Consider the following 6795-nt stretch of genomic DNA (forward strand, 5'->3'; position numbering starts at 1 on the left):
AGATTGAAATGTTAATGTTCCTAGAAACTGAGGTTTAGGAAGTGCTGAAGTGTAACCCCAAATTAATAAATGCTTTTTGATTTTACTTTTTTTCTAGCAAAGTTGTATGGAGTCCCTCAGTGCAGGGCAAATACAGATTTCTATGGAAGTAGGGCCTCAAATATACAACTACATCTTGAAGAACTGCTAGAGTCAATTGATATAGACTTGTTTGTTCTTTATTGGTAGAGCAACTTATGCAAAGAATCAGGTAATTTATTTCTAATAATTTATGTAATAAAATAATTTATCTTTGCATCATGCAGTCAGAAAGAGGGCTCAGAGGTATTCTTTGGTATGTTCAAAAAAAATCTACCTCCTACAGTATTTTTTTTCTCAGCCTCTAGGGCACATTTGCTCAGACAGACTTTTAATCTGAGACATACTGCATAAAGACAGGCAAACAGTAGGTAAGTGTCTGGTAGGTTGTTTTAATTTTATATTAAATAGCATAACCTGCTTTATTTGTATTTTAGTTATTAATATAAGGTCCATTATGTGCTTGGATGACTTAAAAAATTGCCAATGTTTAGCCATATCAGGTGTTTTATAGAGTCTCCTAAGTATTGGTTGCTCAAGGCAGTGTTAAATCAAAGATGACTCTAGTAAGATGAGAGTGAATTCCCCACATCAACTGTTTTTTGTATCAGACTTCAACAAAACCTGCCAGCCATACCTTTCAATTTTTTAAAAAAGGCATTAGACAGAAGCAGAAATCAAACTAACCATGATTTTTAATCTAAATTAACTTTTAAAAAATTTAGGCTAGTATTTACAACAGCTCCTAAACATTTCAATCTGTGACCAACTGCAATAACTAAAAATCTGTTTAATTTATGAATCTAAAAGTAAGTTCATTTTATTCCTTCAACTTGGAAATCAGCTGTGAAAGGAGTCTTGTAACATAACTGAAAATTACATATTTAAAAACGTTGAGAAATTACCTTGAAAAGGTTTTGCAACGTATCCATCAGTTCCTCTTCTTCTGTTCACATTTCTGATAGTTTCCATCTCATGTTTTCTCTTTCTTTGACTAAAAAAAAAGAATTTATACATAGTTAAAAAAAAATCTACCACCACTACATAATTGTCTTGGATCAAGTATTAATTCTTTCTAAAAAAAGAAAATTCAGTAAAAAGTTGTTCTCTCTCTACCTTCAAGCACTTAATTAATGTTACATCAGCAGCTAGTGTGTATGGCAGTAAAATGTGATGTTTGGATTACAGCCTAAAACTGCATTTCAGGAAACACATCAGAAAGCCAGGAAAGTGACAGGAAATACTCATCTACATTTCCCCAGCAATGAGGCTACATCCCATACACCTAAACTGCCTGTAGCAGCTAGTTATGTAACTTGCTTTTTACAAGTCTCTATCACCAGAGGTTTCAGTTCTTTTGAGTCTGTTACAATGTCTAGTTACAAAGAAAGAAGCCTTACACCCAACTCCCACCTTAACTGCTACAAAAGCACACAGTAGTCTGTTCTTCAGCAGATAGATAAAAACTATCTGTCACTATTGCCTTGTACATACCAAAAGAACATTACCACATCATCTAAATCTTGAAGCAAGGGAAAATTAGTTCCTACTCTTGCTAGTTTTCTTTATGACAGTGCAGTTCCTTAAGCAATACTGATGATAGGGGAAAAGAGTAAGAGCAGTGCTAGTCAGGGAGCCACTTAAACTGCTATATATGTATTAGTATGACTGCTGTTAATCATAGCACTCAGCACTGACTAGATGCAGAAAGCCTAAAGCCTTAATAAATTAATACATACTGTGATCTTATCCTATCCTTCTACAAATGTAACACGAAGTATATTTCAAAGTACTGTATGAGGTATAGAACACCTAAAGCATTACCTGTTAGGTAAGATCACCTAAAAGACACATTAACAATTAATTACTCCACTAAATTCAGTTGTGAGTAAATATCTTTGTGCAGCACTCTCTATGCTGCAGGTGCTGAAAAACAACTGTGTGTTTTGCATGATAAAATGAGACTTGGTAAAGACAAGTTGTCTCTGAGCAGCTGCTACATGAAAAGACTCCATAGTTTTTTTAAAGAGCTGGAAAAAGATGTGGAAGTACAGCTGCATTGTATCCAAGTAGATTCAAGTACAAGACGGCTGCAGCACACTGCACTTTCTACTACTGCATACTACTATTATATTTCCCACTAATACAGCAAGGAAGAGAACTGGTATAAAATGTATAAAATAGTTTTTTGCCTTCTAAGCTTCCTGTGTATTTTCTTTTATTACTTTCTCACTTGCAGGTTTTGCACCCTAGTATTTGGACCATAAATTGCTAAACACACTTTGCATTCTCATACCACCAAAACCTCTCATTAGAATTCTAGCTCCGTAACCTGGTCACTGTAATTATCTTTTAAAATACCCAGTTTACTTCTCTCAGCTGGGTAAAATGGCAATGGTTTGTATACCTACCAAAGAGGGAACTCTGATTAGATTACTTAAAAAAAAACACAAGTAGATTTTTTACAAGGCATGATCACAGAACAATGTATTTTTCCATTAAAGCATTCAATAGGTAGCACACAACTGAAACTGGGTTATCGCAACATTTGTAACTCAAGATGTAACTTACATACAAGCAAGTTAAACGTCAATCTCTAAAATAGACAGAACTTCAGGTTTGCAATCCATAACCTATTTCCACAGAATATTTCTTTTCAATAATAGATTTTGAAACCTTTCAAAAATACACAGCTAAGTATTAAACAGATCTATAGTTTTAGGTCTTCCAGCCTCGGGGCCTGTGGTATTATTTAAATGTATTTCTTCATGAAGTTACAGCACACATTTATTTCTGAATGAGAAAAGATCCCAACAAAGTGCTCTGGGCTCCAAAATACATATACAAAATGCCATCTGAATACCCACATAATGCGTGTGTGTTTATTCAGGCAACAAAAGCATGTGCGCACATACAAACGTAAATTTAATTTGGTGTACTTACGTACCAGACTATAAGGCAATAGCAATGTTGCTATGGGAACAGGTTTGCAACAAAAGTAGATTACACATGACAGGCAGCAGTTTTGGACATGTTATGTCAGGGTAGATAGCGAGCATGCCAAAGCATATGGCTAAAAAAGCCTTATATGCCCTGACCTATAATGAGGTTCCACTGATAATTTTGCATTACATATTGTTTTTTAAGGATTCTACAAAGCACTGCTTGCTTCCAGGTGTGTAAGAGCTCTTTCCCCTCATCTTTATATTTTTTACCTTTCATTTGTAATTTCCTATGTTGTTACAAGGTCCTCCAGTTTTGCTTTATTTTCCCCTGAATGTATTAACAAGGCTCATTTGCTCATTAATTCTTCCTTTCTAATGTTCCCTTCCCTCTTTCCCCTTCTGTTTCATCAATTGCTTCTTTTTATATATCCATGAAAATGTTATTAAAGTTTTCTGTAGGTCTTGACATAAAAAAATGTATTTACATCTTAATGGGATTTAATATGCATTGAAAAACTCTATAAACTACTAACTTGCATGAATAGCATCTGGTCCTCAGGTACAGAAGCAACATTGTTCTCTATTTGACATTTCAAACTATTAGTCAGACACTGGCAGTGTCAAGAAAACATTACCTGAAGTGGAAGGTAATATATGCAACTCAGTTCCACCTTTCCAGTTTTCTGATTTCCTCTTGTTCCACAACTATTTCTCTGTATCAACATTTGCAGGAATTTGTAAGTCAAATATAGAATTTTTAAACTGCCAGCAGCTCAAGTTCCATCTGGGATCTGAACAGTCAAGCTGAGCTCCTTCTGCTACACGCAATACTTACATCACCATTACCAATAAATATTGTGAAATTAGAATTCTGCAGGCAGATTTTCTAATCATCTATGGGCAGAACAGAACAATCTGCTCCTTAGCACTCTTACTATTACTCTAATCATAATTCCCATTAAAACTAATTCTGTAAGATAACATTTTTACATTTCAGTGCATCAGAATTTTTGTCAGATAACCCTAAATTCATGTGCATACTTAATACGTACTTAAAAACTATGAGTGGCATGTCTATATGAATATCCACTGAACAGGTGTTTAACACTAATTTGGTTGGTTGATAGTGAATCACGTGATTCACTTTTTGGCTTGGCTCTAAGAACCAAATAATAGCTTCTGGAAAACTGTCTCTGCAAGTTATACAGTAGTAAAATTCACTTTTCTGTGACTTAGAGACACTCTAATAAATTGATCAGGTCCCAGCTCTGCTCTGGGATGCTGTGCTAGACAAGTGAAACACTATCTTACTCTTATTAATATTTATATTCAATTTATTATAAGGAGGTAAAGTTTATTACTTCCAGTGAGGCTGATCGGGCCTAACTTTAAGTATTAAAGATCTACATTAGATCAATGAAAACTCATCTCCTCAGAATCACACCCAGCTGTGGACAAAGGTCTGATAATGAGTATGGTATAGTTTACAGAAACCCAGAAGCCTCAACTCAAAATTTAACATGGAACAAGAATGGTGTTATAATTCTCTTGTATATACAGAAACAGCAGATATTTCTCAGTTACTATTTCCACTTAATGCATTCAATTAATTAAAAAAGCAAGATCTGTTGTATTCTACTGTATTTCAACTGACATGAATTTTCAAATAGAAGTGTATTTCATTTTTGCAATACTATTTAATCTTTTTCACATATACTCTGTTACTTCAACTGCTACTAACTCACAGTGGTTCTCAAGTTTGCCATCAGACTATGATTACTTGCTATAAAAGCCATTTCCATTCTTCAACCAGAATCAAGACAAGTATTTTAAATAGTTCCCATTTCAAATTAGATGGCTGCCAAACCATAAAACAAGCTGCTTCTACACTGCTTTACCCAAAACTCTTAAACAACAAAAAATAAATATAAGAAATGCACAGAGCCTGGAGACAGTGAGTTTCTTAGTTTCTCCCTCTTGCTTTGATCAAAAAGAATGACATATCCTTAAGTGAGTTACTGTGTGACAAGGAAACAAAAAGTAGCAGGTATCAATAAAATCACCTTTGTAAAAGGACTTGAACACCAAGATAGCTTCTAAGGACACTGCAGGTATCAGCATTACCTGAGGCATAAACATGGAACTGCATGATTGTAGCTGGGATGACAGTTTTTGAACAGATACGCATCCACAGACAACAAGGGTTACTGAACAGAGAACTAGACAGCAAATATTAAAATAGTCAATATAAACAGAAGTAAATGTTGTCTCTTCATTCTACTGTATCTACATATATTCCTGTGCACCTAACAATTCAGAAAATCCTGTAACTCTCAAAGTGTACTGTTAATGAAGCCAGTATCAGGATTTTGCTCCTTTTGGGGAATTTTAACACTAGATGGCATATCACACCATGAAATGCATAATGAAGTGTAAACATTGACTAGTCATTTAAGAAGCTCCTTAAATCCACAGAGTAACACCTCCACAGCAGCTTCTTTTACTTTTATAAGGTATCCTTCAATTCTGTTTTTCATGGGTGGCTGAAGTATACAAAGGTGATATAACAGTATTAAATATACTAGGTCAACTTTTGAAAAAGGCCCTGGAAGAATAAATTTCTTACAGTATTCACAGGAAAACGTTTCTCTTAAATTTATTACTAAATTAATCCTTTCAGGTCTTATTATACATTGAACATCTATTACCTTAGCTGATGCTAAAATAGAGTTCAATATCCATCGGAGAGCCATAAGTATTAAGTTACTATTTTCACAACTTTTTGTAAAATAACACCACTGCTTTTCAGTTTCACTACATCCCTGTATAAAACATTATTTTAATTCACAATTTACAGCATTGATTGTAATTACCAAATTTGGAACTCAGAACTGATAGCAACACAGTGAATTTTTCATATTAAAAATTACTAAGTATATAAAGCTGAGCTGTAGATGTCCATACCTCAGTTTTGGGTCACTTACAGACAAGATAAATTAGACCTGTATTTCATACATTTAGCAAGCAGATATTTTTAAGCTATGCTGATGTCTGTCACTTATATCCAATCTTCTAATAAAATGCAAAATAATCTTTGCTTAAAAATTGACATGAACTCCTTTTAAACCCTACCCTAAGAATAAAAAAGAGAGCCTCTCCTTTCAAAATGGGAGATAAAGCAAGCTCTTGTAGAGAAATAATTCAGTCAGTGGAAAACAATGCTTATAGTTGCCTTTATATAAAGGCAAGGAAATGAGAGTTAGGAGGACATATTAAAATTACATTTTGTCAACAAGAACTACTACAGCAGGAGTGAAAAATAATATTTAGAACTCATTTTCATCTACACTGAGACCAAACTTAAAATGTTTTAAATGACATTGTAATTACAAGAGAGAGAATTTATATGGTTGCCGTGGCTGCCTTCAAATGCGTTGATATGCTCTCCTCTCTTCATATTTAATCTTAACTCTGAACTATGAATTTATCTCCGTTGCTGCCATATCAGCTGTTTTTATTCCACTGCTTAATCCCTTTAATTGGTAAGGCTAAACAAATTTGGTATAATAAATCTCACTGTTTAACATTTTACATGTTAAAAAGAAGGCTGGAACAGAGTAACATCTAGTTCTTCTGCTATGCAAAAATAACTGTGGTTGAACAGTTGCAGCCTTATTGACTTTCTTAGCATGGTTTTTCTTCTCTCTTGGGTAGAGATACCCGAGAATAAGACTCTCTAGCTGTATAATACGATTTTTTCCACTAATGTAGG

This window comes from Chaetura pelagica, unplaced genomic scaffold (assembly GCF_000747805.2).
Source record: "Chaetura pelagica isolate M959 unplaced genomic scaffold, ChaPel_1.0 scaffold449, whole genome shotgun sequence".
Classification (NCBI taxonomy): Eukaryota; Metazoa; Chordata; class Aves; order Apodiformes; family Apodidae; genus Chaetura; species Chaetura pelagica.